Source organism: Schistocerca serialis, chromosome 9 (assembly GCF_023864345.2).
Source record: "Schistocerca serialis cubense isolate TAMUIC-IGC-003099 chromosome 9, iqSchSeri2.2, whole genome shotgun sequence".
Lineage (NCBI taxonomy): Eukaryota > Metazoa > Arthropoda > Insecta > Orthoptera > Acrididae > Schistocerca > Schistocerca serialis.
In genome coordinates, this window is record NC_064646.1 from 48,324,169 (window position 1) to 48,339,262 (window position 15,094).

Here is a 15,094-nt window from a genome sequence, read left to right on the forward strand (position 1 = left end):
ATGTTTTATACTTTTGCAATTTTGGTTAATCACGTTGAGTTTAAAATGACCTTTTTCCTGTTTGAAATGTACTAACTTGATTTTTCCTCACAGCAGGTCAACTGGTGAGTGATAGCAATGTTACGGTCCCATTGAGTACATTTTTGGAGAAAGGGACATCTGTTGCACCACAGGGTGGGAGGAGGGTGAGGAGCACGATTAGTTTTCTCTCTCTGGTAAGGATTTTTTTATGTTTTATACTTTTGGAATTTTGGTTAATCACGTTGAGTTTAAAATGAACTTTTTCCTGTTTGAAATGTACTAACTTGATTTTTTCCTCACAGCAGGTCAACTGGTGTGTGGTAGAAACCTTACGGTCCCATTGAGTACATTTTTGGAGAAAGGGACATCTGTTGCACCACTGGGTGGGAGGATGGTGAGGAGCACGATTAGTTTTCTCTCTCTGGTAAGGATTTTTTTATGTTTTATACTTTTGGAATTTTGGTTAATCACGTTGAGTTTAAAATGACCTTTTTCCTTTTTGAACTGTACTAACTTGATTTTTCCTCACAGCAGGTCAGCTGGTGAGTGGTAGCAAAATTACAGTCCAATTGAGTACATTTTTGGAGAAAGGGACATCTGTTGCACCACAGGGTGGGAGGAAGGTGGCGAGCACGATTAGTTTTCTCTCTCTGGTAAAGATTTTTTTATGTTTTATACTTTTGAAATTTTGGTTAATTACGTAGAGTTCAAAATGACCTTCTTCGTGTTTGAAATGTACTAACTTGATTTTTCCTCACAGCAGGTCAACTGGTGAGTGGTAGCAAGGTTACCGTCCCATTGAGTACAATTTTGGAGAAAGGGACATCTGTTGCACCACAGGGTGGGAGGAGGGTGCCGAGCACGATTAGTTTTCTCACTCTGGTAAGGATTTTTTTATGTTTTATACTTTTGGAATTTTGATTGATCACGTTGAGTTTTAAATGACCTTTTTCCTGTTTGAAATGTACTAACTTGATTTTTCCACACAGCAGGTCAACTGGTGAGTGGTAGCAACGTTACGGTCCCATTGAGTACATTTTTGGGTAAATAGACATCTGTTGCACCACAGGGTGGGAAGAAGGTGCCGAGCACGATTAGTTTTCTGTCTCTGGTATGGAATTTTTTATGTTTTATGCTTTTGGAATTTTGGTTAATCACGTTGAATTTAAAATGACCTTTTTCCTTTTTGAAATGTACTAACTTGATTTTTCCTCACAGCAGGTCAACTGGTGAGTGGTAGCAACGTTACGGTCCCATTGAGTACATTTTTGGAGAATGGAACATCTGTTGCACCACAGGGTGGGAAGAAGGTGCCGAGCACGATTAGTTTTCTGTCTCTGGTATGGAATTTTTTATGTTTTATGCTTTTGGAATTTTGGTTAATCACGTTGAATTTAAAATGACCTTTTTCCTTTTTGAAATGTACTAACTTGATTTTTCCTCACAGCAGGTCAACTGGTGAGTGGTAGCAACGTTACGGTCCCATTGAGTACATTTTTGGAGAATGGAACATCTGTTGCACCACAGGGTGGGAGGAAGGTGCCGAGCACGATTAGTTTTCTCTCTCTGGTAAGGATACTTTTATGTTTTATACTTTTGGAATTTTGGTTAATCACGTTGAGTTTAAAATGACCTTTTTCCTGTTTGAAATGTACTAACTTGATTTTTCCTCACAGCAGGTCAACCGGTGAGTGGTAGCAATGTTACGGTCCCATTGAGTACTTTTTTGGAGAAAGGGACATCTGTTGCACCACAGGGTGGGAGGAGGGTGAGGAGCACGATTAGTTTTCTCTCTCTGGTAAGGATTTTTTTATGTTTTATACTTTTGGAATTTTGGTTAATCACGTTGAGTTTAAAATGACCTTTTTCCTGTTTGAAATGTACTAACTTGATTTTTCCTCACAGCAGGTCAACTGGTGAGTGGTAGCAACGTTACGGTCCCATTGAGTACATTTTTGGAGAAAGGGACATCTGTTGCACCACAGGGTGGGAAGAAGGTGCCGAGCACGATTAGTGTTCTCTCTCTGGTAAGGATTTTTTTATGTTTTATACTTTTGGAATTTTGGTTAATCACGTTGAGTTTAAAATGACCTTTTTCCTGTTTGAAATGTACTAACTTGATTTTTCCTCACAGCAGGTCAACTGATGAGTGGTAGCAACATTACGGTCCCATTGAGTACATTTTTGGAGAAAGGGACATCTGTTGCACCACAGGGTGGGTGGAAGGTGCCGAGCACGATTAGTTTTCTCTCTCTGTAAGGATTTTTTTATGTTTTATACTTTTGGAATTTTGGTTAATCACGTTGAGTTTTAAATGACCTTTTTCCTGTTTGAAATGTACTAACTTGATTTTTCCTCACAGCAGGTCAACTGGTGAGTGGTAGCAACATTACGGTCCCATTGAGTACATTTTTGGAGAAAGGGACATCTGTTGCACCACAGGGTGGGTGGAAGGTGCTGAGCACGATTAGTTTTCTCTCTCTGGTAAGGATTTATTTATGTTTTATACTTTTGCAATTTTGGTTAATCACGTTGAGTTTAAAATGACCCTTTTGCTGTTTGAAATGTACTAACTTGATTTTTCCTCACAGCAGGTCAACTGGTGAGTGGTAGCAATGTTACGGTCCCATTGAGTACATTTTTGGAGAAAGGGACATCTGTTGCACCACAGGGTGGGAGGAATGTGCCGAGCACGATTAGTTTTCTCTCTCTGGTAAGGATTTTTTTATGTTTTATACTTTAGGGAATTTTCGTTAATCACGTTGAGTTTAAAATGACCTTTTTCCTGTTTGAAATGTACTAACTTGATTTTTCCTCACAGCAGGTCAACTGATGAGTGGTAGCAACGTTATGGTCCCATTGAGTACATTTTTGGAGAAAGGGACATCTGTTGCACCACAGGGTGGGAGGAAGGTGCCGAGCACGATTAGTTTTCTCTCTCTGGTATGGATTTTTTTATGTATTATACTTTTGGAATTTTGGTTAATCACGTTGAGTTTAAAATGACCTTCTTCCTGTTTGAAATGTACTAACTTGATTTTTCCTCACAGCAGGTCAACTGGTGAGTGGTAGCAACGTTACGGTCCCATTGAGAACATTTTTGGAGAAAGGGACATCTGTTGCACAACAGGGTGGGAGGAAGGTACCGAGCATGATTAGTTTTATCTCTCTGGTAAGGATTTTTTTATGTTTTATACTTTTGGAATTTTGGTTAATCACGTTGAGTTTAAAATGACCTTTTTCCTGTTTGAAATGTACTAACTTGATTTTTCCTCACAGCAGGTCAACTGGTGAGTGGTAGCAACGTTACGGTCCCATTGAGTACATTTTTGGAGAAAGGGACATCTCTTGCACCACTGGGTGGGTGGAAGGTGCCGAGCACGATTAGTTTTCTCTCTCTGGTAAGGATTTTTTTATGTTTTATACATTTGGAATTTTGGTTAATCACGTTGAGTTTAAAATGACCTTTTTCCTGTTTGAAATATACTGACTTGATTTTTCCGCACAGCAGGTCAACTGGTGAGTGGTAGCAACATTACGGTCCCATTGAGTACATTTTTGGAGAAAGGGACATCTGTTGCACCACAGGGTGGGTGGAAGGTGCCGCGCACGATTAGTTTTCTCTCTCTGGTAAGGATTTATTTATGTTTTATACTTTTGCAATTTTGGTTAATCGCGTTGAGTTTAAAATGACCTTTATCCTGTTTGAAATGTACTAACTTGATTTTTCCTCACAGCAGGTCAACTGGTGAGTGGTAGCAACGTTACAGTCCCATTGAGTGCATTTTTGGAGAAAGGGACATCTGTTGCACCACAGGGTGGTAGGAAGGTGCCGAGCACGATTAGTTTTCTCCCTCTGGTAAGGATTTTTTTATGTTTCATACTTTTGGAATTTTGATTAATCACATTGAGTTTAAAATGACCTTTTTCCTGTTTGAAATGTACTAACTTGATTTTTCCTCACAGCAGGTCAACTGATGAGTGGTAGCAACATTACGGTCCCATTGAGTACATTTTTGGAGAAAGGGACATCTGTTGCACCACAGGGTGGGTGGAAGGTGCCGCGCACGACTAGTTTTCTCTCTCTGGTAAGGATTTATTTATGTTTTATACTTTTGCAATTTTGGTTAATCGCGTTGAGTTTAAAATGACCTTTATCCTGTTTGAAATGTACTAACTTGATTTTTCCTCACAGCAGGTCAACTGGTGAGTGGTAGTAACGTTACGGTCCCATAGAGTACATTTTTGGAGGAAGGGACATCTGTTGCACCACAGGGTGGGAGGAAGGTGCCGAGCACGATCAGTTTTCTCTCTCTGATAAGACTTTTTTAATGTTTTATACTTTTGGAATTTTGGTTTTTCACGTTGAGTTTAAAATGACCTTTATCCTGTTTGAAATGTACTAACTTGATATTTCCTCACAGCAGGTCAACTGGTGAGTGGTAGCAACGTTACGGTCCCATTGAGTACATTTTTGGAGAAAGGGACATCTGTTGCACCACAGGGTGGGAGGAGGGTGAGGAGCACGAATAGTTTTCTCTCTCTGGTAAGGATTTTTTTATGTTTTATACTTTTGGAATTTTGCTTAATCACGTTGAGTTTAAAATGACCTTTTTCCTGTTTGAAATGTACTAACTTGATTTTTCCTCACAGCAGGTCAACTGGTGAGTGGTATTAACGTTACAGTCCCATTGAGTACATTTTTGGAGAAAGGGACATCTGTTGCACCACAGGGTGGGAGGAGGGTGAGGAGCACGATTAGTTTTCTCTCTCTGGTAAGGATTTTTTTATGTTTTATACTTTTGGAATTTTGGTTAATCACGTTGAGTTTAAAATGACCTTTTCCCTGTTTGTAATGTACTAACTTGATTTTTCCTCACAGCACGTCAACTGGTGAGTGGTAGCAACATTACGGTCCCATTGAGTACATTTTTGGAGGAAGGGACATCTGTTGCACCACAGGGTGGGTGGAAGGTGCCGAGCACGATTAGTTTTCTCTCTCTGGTATGGATTTATTTATGTTTTATACTTTTGCAATTTTGGTTAATCACGTTGAGTTTAAAATGACCTTTTTCCTGTTTAAAATGTACTAACTTGATTTTTCCTCACAGCAGGTCAACTGGTGAGTGGTAGCAACGTTACAGTCCCATTGAGTACATTTTTGGAGAAAGGGACATCTGTTGCACCACAGGGTGGGAGGAAGGTGCCGAGCACGATTAGTTTTCTCTCTTTGGTAAGGATTTTTTTATGTTTTATACTTTTGGAATTTTGGTTAAACACGTTGAGTTTAAAAAGACCTTTTCCCTGTTTGAAATGTACTAACTTGATTTTTCCTCACAGCAGGTCAACTGGTGAGTGGTAGCAACCTTACGGTCCCATTGAGTACATTTTTGGAGATAGGGACATCTGTTGCACCACAGGGTGGGAGGAAGGTGCCGATCACGATTAGTTTTCTCTCTCTGGTAAGAATTTTTTAATGTTTTATACTTTTGGAATTTTGGTTTTTCACGTTGAGTTTAAAATGACCTTTATCCTGTTTGAAATGTACTAACTTGATTTTTCCTCACAGCAGGTCAACTGGTGAGTGGTATTAACGTTACAGTCCCATTGAGTACATTTTTGGAGAAAGGGACATCTGTTGCACCACAGGGTGGGAGGAGGGTGAGGAGCACGATTAGTATTCTCTCTCTGGTAAGGATTTTTTTATGTTTTATACTTTTGGAATTTTGGTTAATCACGTTAAGTTTTAAATGACCTTTTCCCTGTTTGAATGTACTAACTTGATTTTTCCTCACAGCAGGTCAACTGGTGAGTGGTAGCAACGTTACGGTCCCATTGAGTACATTTTTGGAGAAAGGGACATCTGTTGCACCACAGGGTGGGAGGAAGGTGCCGAGCAGGATTAGTTTTGTCTCTCTGGTAAGGATTTTTTTATGTTTTGTACTTTTGGAATTTTGGTTAATCACGTTGAGTTTAAAATGACCTTTTTCCTGTTTGAAATGTACTAACTTGATTTTTCCTCACAGCAGGTCAACTGGTGAGTGGTAGCAACGTTACGGTCCCATTGAGTACATTTTTGGAGAAAGGGACATCTGGTGCACCACAGGGTGGGAGGAGGGTGAGGAGCACGAATAGTTTTCTCTCTCTGGTAAGGATTTTTTTATGTTTTATACTTTTGGAATTTTGATTAATCACGGTGAGTTTAAAATGACCTTTTTCCTGTTTGAAGTGTACTAACTTGATTTTTCCTCACAGCAGGTCAACTGGTGAGTGGTAGCAACGTTACGGTCCCATTGAGTACATTTTTGGAGAAAGGGACATCTGTTGCACCACAGGGTGGGAGGAAGGTGCCAAGCACGATTAGTTTTCTCTCTCTGGTAAGGATTTTTTTATGTTTTATACTTTTGGAATTTTGCTTTTTCACGTTGAGTTTAAAATGACCTTTTTCCTGTTTGAAATGTACTAACTTGATTTTTCCTCACAGCAGGTCAACTGGTGAGTGGTAGCAACGTTACGGTCCCATTGAGTACATTTTTGGAGAAAGGGACATCTGTTGCACCACAGGGTGGGAGGAAGGTGCCGAGCACGATTAGTTTTCTCTCTCTGGTAAGGATTTTTTTATATTTTATACTTTTGGAATTTTGGTTTTTCACGTTGAGTTTAAAATGACCTTTTTCCTGTTTGAAATGAACTAACTTGATTTTTCCTCACAGCAGGTCAACTGGTGAGTGGTAGCAACATTACGGTCCCATTGAGTACATTTTTGGAGAAAGGGACATCTGTTGCACCACAGGGTGGGAAGAGGCTGAGGAGCACGATTAGTTTTCTCTCTCTGTTAAGGATTTTTTTATGTTTTATAATTTTGGAATTTTGGTTAATCACGTTGAGTTTAAAATGACCTTTTTCCTGTTTAAAATGTACTAACTTGATTTTTCCTCACAGCAGGTTAACTGGTGAGTGGTAGCAACGTTACGGTCCAATTGAGTACATTTTTGGAGAAAGGGACATCTGTTGCACCACAGGGTGGGAGGAAGGTGCCGAGCATGATTAGTTTTCTCTCTCTGGTAAGGATTTATTTATGTTTTATACTTTTGCAATTTTGGTTAATCACGTTGAGTTTAAAATGACCTTTTTCCTGTTTGAAATGTACTAACTTGATTTTTCCTCACAGCAGGTCAACTGGTGAGTGGTAGCAACGTTAAGGTCCCATTGAGTACATTTTTGGAGAAAGGGACATCTGTTGCACCACAGGGTGGGAGGAAGGAGCCGAGCACGATTAGTTTTCTCTCTCTGGTAAGGATTTTTTTATGTTTTATACTTTTGGAATTTTGGTTAATCACTTTGAGTTTAAAATGACCTTTTTCCTATTTGAAATGTACTAACTTGATTTTTCCTCACAGCAGGTCAACTGGTGAGTGGTAGGAACGTTACGGTCCCATTGAGTACATTTTTGGAGAAAGGGACATCTGTTGCACCACAGGGTGGGAGGAAGGTGCCGAGCACAACTAGTTTTTCTCTCTGGTAAGTTTTTTTTTATGTTTTATACTTTTGCAATTTTGGTTTTTCACGTTGAGTTTAAAATGACCTTTTTCCTGTTTGAAATGTACTATCTTGATTTTTTCCCACAGCAGGTCAACTGGTGAGTGGTAGCAACGTTACGGTCCCATTGAGTACATTTTTGGAGAAAGGGACATCTGTTGCACCACAGGGTCGGAGGAAGGTGCCGAGCACGATTAGTTTTCTCTCTCTGGTAAGGATTTTTTTATGTTTTATACTTTTGGAATTTTGGTTAATCACGTTGAGTTTAAAATGACCTTTTCCCTGTTTGAAATGTACTAACTTGATTTTCCCTCACAGCAGGTCAACTGGTGAGTGGAGGCAACGTTATGGTCCCATTGAGTACATTTTTGGAGAAAGGGACATCTGTTGCACCACAGGGTGGGAGGAAGGTGCCGAGCACGATTAGTTTTCTCTCTCTGGTAAGGATTTTTTTATGTTTTATACTTTTGGAATTTTGGTTAATCACGTTGAGTTTAAAATGACCTTTTTCCTGTTTGAAATGTACTAACTTGATTTTTCCTCACAGCAGGTAAACTGGTGAGTGGTAGCAACGTTACGGTCCCATTGAGTACATTTTTGGAGAAAGGGACATCTGTTGCAACACAGGGTGGGAGGAAGGTGCCGAGCACGATTAGTTTTCTCTCTCTGGTAAGAATTTTTTTATGTTTTATACTTTTGGAATTTTGGTTTTTCACGTTGGGTTTAAAATGACCTTTTTCCTGTTTGAAATGAACTAACTTGATTTTTCCTCACAGCAGGTCAACTGGTGAGTGGTAGCAACGTTACGGTCCCATTGAGTACATTTTTGGAGAAAGGGACATCTGTTGCACCACAGTGTGGGAGGAAGGTGCCGAGCAGGATTAGTTTTGTCTCTCTGGTAAGGATTTTTTTATGTTTTATACTTTTGGAATTTTGGTTTTTCACAATGAGTTTAAAATGACCTTTTTCCTGTTTGAAATGTACTAACTTGATTTTTCCTCACAGCAGGTCAACTGGTGAGTGGTAGCAACGTTACGGTCCCATTGAGTACATTTTTGGAGAAAGGGACATCTGTTGCACCACAGGGTGGGAGGAAGGTGCCGAGCACGATTAGTTTTCTCTCTCTATTGAGGATTTTTTTATGTTTAATACTTTTGGAATTTTGGTTTTTCACGTTGAGTTTAAAATGACCTTTTTCCTGTTTGAAATGAACTAACTTGATTTTTCCTCACAGCAGGTCAACTGGTGAGTGGTAGCAACGTTAGGGCCCCATTGAGTACATTTTTGGAGAAAGGGACATCTGTTGCACCACGGGGTGGTAGGAAGGTGCCGAGCAGGATTAGTTTTGTCTCCCTGGTAAGGATTTTTTTATGTTTTATACTTTTGGAATTTTGGTTAATCACGTTGAGTTTAAAATGACCTTTTTCCTGTTTGAAATGTACTAACTTGATTTTTCCTCACAGCAGGTCAACTGGTGAGTGGTAGCAACGTTACAGTCCCATTGAGTACATTTTTGGAGAAAGGGACATCTGTTGCACCACAGGGTGGGAGGAAGGTGCCGAGCACGATTAGTTTTCTCTCTCTGGTAAGAATTCTTTTATGTTTTATACTTTTGCAATTTTGGTTAATCACGTTGAGTTTAAAATGACCTTATCCTGTTTGAACTGTACTAACTTGATTTTTCCTCACAGCAGGTCTGCTGGTGAGTGGTAGCAACGTTACAGTCCCATTGAGTGCATTTTTGGAGAAAGGGACATCTGTTGCACCACAGGGTGGTAGGAAGGTGCCGAGCACGATTAGTTTTCTCCCTCTGGTAAGGATTTTTTTATGTTTCATACTTTTGGAATTTTGATTAATCACATTGAGTTTAAAATGACCTTTTTCCTGTTTGAAATGTACTAACTTGATTTTTCCTCACAGCAGGTCAACTGATGAGTGGTAGCAACATTACGGTCCCATTGAGTACATTTTTGGAGAAAGGGACATCTGTTGCACCACAGGGTGGGTGGAAGGTGCCGCGCACGACTAGTTTTCTCTCTCTGGTAAGGATTTATTTATGTTTTATACTTTTGCAATTTTGGTTAATCGCGTTGAGTTTAAAATGACCTTTATCCTGTTTGAAATGTACTAACTTGATTTTTCCTCACAGCAGGTCAACTGGTGAGTGGTAGTAACGTTACGGTCCCATAGAGTACATTTTTGGAGGAAGGGACATCTGTTGCACCACAGGGTGGGAGGAAGGTGCCGAGCACGATCAGTTTTCTCTCTCTGATAAGACTTTTTTAATGTTTTATACTTTTGGAATTTTGGTTTTTCACGTTGAGTTTAAAATGACCTTTATCCTGTTTGAAATGTACTAACTTGATATTTCCTCACAGCAGGTCAACTGGTGAGTGGTAGCAACGTTACGGTCCCATTGAGTACATTTTTGGAGAAAGGGACATCTGTTGCACCACAGGGTGGGAGGAGGGTGAGGAGCACGAATAGTTTTCTCTCTCTGGTAAGGATTTTTTTATGTTTTATACTTTTGGAATTTTGCTTAATCACGTTGAGTTTAAAATGACCTTTTTCCTGTTTGAAATGTACTAACTTGATTTTTCCTCACAGCAGGTCAACTGGTGAGTGGTATTAACGTTACAGTCCCATTGAGTACATTTTTGGAGAAAGGGACATCTGTTGCACCACAGGGTGGGAGGAGGGTGAGGAGCACGATTAGTTTTCTCTCTCTGGTAAGGATTTTTTTATGTTTTATACTTTTGGAATTTTGGTTAATCACGTTGAGTTTAAAATGACCTTTTCCCTGTTTGTAATGTACTAACTTGATTTTTCCTCACAGCACGTCAACTGGTGAGTGGTAGCAACATTACGGTCCCATTGAGTACATTTTTGGAGGAAGGGACATCTGTTGCACCACAGGGTGGGTGGAAGGTGCCGAGCACGATTAGTTTTCTCTCTCTGGTATGGATTTATTTATGTTTTATACTTTTGCAATTTTGGTTAATCACGTTGAGTTTAAAATGACCTTTTTCCTGTTTAAAATGTACTAACTTGATTTTTCCTCACAGCAGGTCAACTGGTGAGTGGTAGCAACGTTACAGTCCCATTGAGTACATTTTTGGAGAAAGGGACATCTGTTGCACCACAGGGTGGGAGGAAGGTGCCGAGCACGATTAGTTTTCTCTCTTTGGTAAGGATTTTTTTATGTTTTATACTTTTGGAATTTTGGTTAAACACGTTGAGTTTAAAAAGACCTTTTCCCTGTTTGAAATGTACTAACTTGATTTTTCCTCACAGCAGGTCAACTGGTGAGTGGTAGCAACCTTACGGTCCCATTGAGTACATTTTTGGAGATAGGGACATCTGTTGCACCACAGGGTGGGAGGAAGGTGCCGATCACGATTAGTTTTCTCTCTCTGGTAAGAATTTTTTAATGTTTTATACTTTTGGAATTTTGGTTTTTCACGTTGAGTTTAAAATGACCTTTATCCTGTTTGAAATGTACTAACTTGATTTTTCCTCACAGCAGGTCAACTGGTGAGTGGTATTAACGTTACAGTCCCATTGAGTACATTTTTGGAGAAAGGGACATCTGTTGCACCACAGGGTGGGAGGAGGGTGAGGAGCACGATTAGTATTCTCTCTCTGGTAAGGATTTTTTTATGTTTTATACTTTTGGAATTTTGGTTAATCACGTTAAGTTTTAAATGACCTTTTCCCTGTTTGAATGTACTAACTTGATTTTTCCTCACAGCAGGTCAACTGGTGAGTGGTAGCAACGTTACGGTCCCATTGAGTACATTTTTGGAGAAAGGGACATCTGTTGCACCACAGGGTGGGAGGAAGGTGCCGAGCAGGATTAGTTTTGTCTCTCTGGTAAGGATTTTTTTATGTTTTGTACTTTTGGAATTTTGGTTAATCACGTTGAGTTTAAAATGACCTTTTTCCTGTTTGAAATGTACTAACTTGATTTTTCCTCACAGCAGGTCAACTGGTGAGTGGTAGCAACGTTACGGTCCCATTGAGTACATTTTTGGAGAAAGGGACATCTGGTGCACCACAGGGTGGGAGGAGGGTGAGGAGCACGAATAGTTTTCTCTCTCTGGTAAGGATTTTTTTATGTTTTATACTTTTGGAATTTTGATTAATCACGGTGAGTTTAAAATGACCTTTTTCCTGTTTGAAGTGTACTAACTTGATTTTTCCTCACAGCAGGTCAACTGGTGAGTGGTAGCAACGTTACGGTCCCATTGAGTACATTTTTGGAGAAAGGGACATCTGTTGCACCACAGGGTGGGAGGAAGGTGCCAAGCACGATTAGTTTTCTCTCTCTGGTAAGGATTTTTTTATGTTTTATACTTTTGGAATTTTGCTTTTTCACGTTGAGTTTAAAATGACCTTTTTCCTGTTTGAAATGTACTAACTTGATTTTTCCTCACAGCAGGTCAACTGGTGAGTGGTAGCAACGTTACGGTCCCATTGAGTACATTTTTGGAGAAAGGGACATCTGTTGCACCACAGGGTGGGAGGAAGGTGCCGAGCACGATTAGTTTTCTCTCTCTGGTAAGGATTTTTTTATATTTTATACTTTTGGAATTTTGGTTTTTCACGTTGAGTTTAAAATGACCTTTTTCCTGTTTGAAATGAACTAACTTGATTTTTCCTCACAGCAGGTCAACTGGTGAGTGGTAGCAACATTACGGTCCCATTGAGTACATTTTTGGAGAAAGGGACATCTGTTGCACCACAGGGTGGGAAGAGGCTGAGGAGCACGATTAGTTTTCTCTCTCTGTTAAGGATTTTTTTATGTTTTATAATTTTGGAATTTTGGTTAATCACGTTGAGTTTAAAATGACCTTTTTCCTGTTTAAAATGTACTAACTTGATTTTTCCTCACAGCAGGTTAACTGGTGAGTGGTAGCAACGTTACGGTCCAATTGAGTACATTTTTGGAGAAAGGGACATCTGTTGCACCACAGGGTGGGAGGAAGGTGCCGAGCATGATTAGTTTTCTCTCTCTGGTAAGGATTTATTTATGTTTTATACTTTTGCAATTTTGGTTAATCACGTTGAGTTTAAAATGACCTTTTTCCTGTTTGAAATGTACTAACTTGATTTTTCCTCACAGCAGGTCAACTGGTGAGTGGTAGCAACGTTAAGGTCCCATTGAGTACATTTTTGGAGAAAGGGACATCTGTTGCACCACAGGGTGGGAGGAAGGAGCCGAGCACGATTAGTTTTCTCTCTCTGGTAAGGATTTTTTTATGTTTTATACTTTTGGAATTTTGGTTAATCACTTTGAGTTTAAAATGACCTTTTTCCTATTTGAAATGTACTAACTTGATTTTTCCTCACAGCAGGTCAACTGGTGAGTGGTAGGAACGTTACGGTCCCATTGAGTACATTTTTGGAGAAAGGGACATCTGTTGCACCACAGGGTGGGAGGAAGGTGCCGAGCACAACTAGTTTTTCTCTCTGGTAAGTTTTTTTTTATGTTTTATACTTTTGCAATTTTGGTTTTTCACGTTGAGTTTAAAATGACCTTTTTCCTGTTTGAAATGTACTATCTTGATTTTTTCCCACAGCAGGTCAACTGGTGAGTGGTAGCAACGTTACGGTCCCATTGAGTACATTTTTGGAGAAAGGGACATCTGTTGCACCACAGGGTCGGAGGAAGGTGCCGAGCACGATTAGTTTTCTCTCTCTGGTAAGGATTTTTTTATGTTTTATACTTTTGGAATTTTGGTTAATCACGTTGAGTTTAAAATGACCTTTTCCCTGTTTGAAATGTACTAACTTGATTTTCCCTCACAGCAGGTCAACTGGTGAGTGGAGGCAACGTTATGGTCCCATTGAGTACATTTTTGGAGAAAGGGACATCTGTTGCACCACAGGGTGGGAGGAAGGTGCCGAGCACGATTAGTTTTCTCTCTCTGGTAAGGATTTTTTTATGTTTTATACTTTTGGAATTTTGGTTAATCACGTTGAGTTTAAAATGACCTTTTTCCTGTTTGAAATGTACTAACTTGATTTTTCCTCACAGCAGGTAAACTGGTGAGTGGTAGCAACGTTACGGTCCCATTGAGTACATTTTTGGAGAAAGGGACATCTGTTGCAACACAGGGTGGGAGGAAGGTGCCGAGCACGATTAGTTTTCTCTCTCTGGTAAGAATTTTTTTATGTTTTATACTTTTGGAATTTTGGTTTTTCACGTTGGGTTTAAAATGACCTTTTTCCTGTTTGAAATGAACTAACTTGATTTTTCCTCACAGCAGGTCAACTGGTGAGTGGTAGCAACGTTACGGTCCCATTGAGTACATTTTTGGAGAAAGGGACATCTGTTGCACCACAGTGTGGGAGGAAGGTGCCGAGCAGGATTAGTTTTGTCTCTCTGGTAAGGATTTTTTTATGTTTTATACTTTTGGAATTTTGGTTTTTCACAATGAGTTTAAAATGACCTTTTTCCTGTTTGAAATGTACTAACTTGATTTTTCCTCACAGCAGGTCAACTGGTGAGTGGTAGCAACGTTACGGTCCCATTGAGTACATTTTTGGAGAAAGGGACATCTGTTGCACCACAGGGTGGGAGGAAGGTGCCGAGCACGATTAGTTTTCTCTCTCTATTGAGGATTTTTTTATGTTTAATACTTTTGGAATTTTGGTTTTTCACGTTGAGTTTAAAATGACCTTTTTCCTGTTTGAAATGAACTAACTTGATTTTTCCTCACAGCAGGTCAACTGGTGAGTGGTAGCAACGTTAGGGCCCCATTGAGTACATTTTTGGAGAAAGGGACATCTGTTGCACCACGGGGTGGTAGGAAGGTGCCGAGCAGGATTAGTTTTGTCTCCCTGGTAAGGATTTTTTTATGTTTTATACTTTTGGAATTTTGGTTAATCACGTTGAGTTTAAAATGACCTTTTTCCTGTTTGAAATGTACTAACTTGATTTTTCCTCACAGCAGGTCAACTGGTGAGTGGTAGCAACGTTACAGTCCCATTGAGTACATTTTTGGAGAAAGGGACATCTGTTGCACCACAGGGTGGGAGGAAGGTGCCGAGCACGATTAGTTTTCTCTCTCTGGTAAGAATTCTTTTATGTTTTATACTTTTGCAATTTTGGTTAATCACGTTGAGTTTAAAATGACCTTATCCTGTTTGAACTGTACTAACTTGATTTTTCCTCACAGCAGGTCTGCTGGTGAGTGGTAGCAACGTTATGGTCCCATTGAGTACATTTTTGCAGAAAGGGACATCTGTTGCACCACAGGGTGGGAGGAAGGTGCCGAGCAGGATTAGTTTTGTCTCTCTGGTAAGGATTTTTTTATGTTTTATACTTTTGGAATTTTGGTTAATCACGTTGAGTTAAAAATGACCTTTTTCCTGTTTGAAATGTACTAACTTGATTTTTCCTCACAGCAGGTCAACTGGTGAGTGGTAGCAACGTTACGATCCCATTGAGTACATTTTTGGAGAAAGGGACATCTGTTGCACCACAGGGTGGGAGTAAGGTGCCGAGCACGATTAGTTTTCTCTCTCT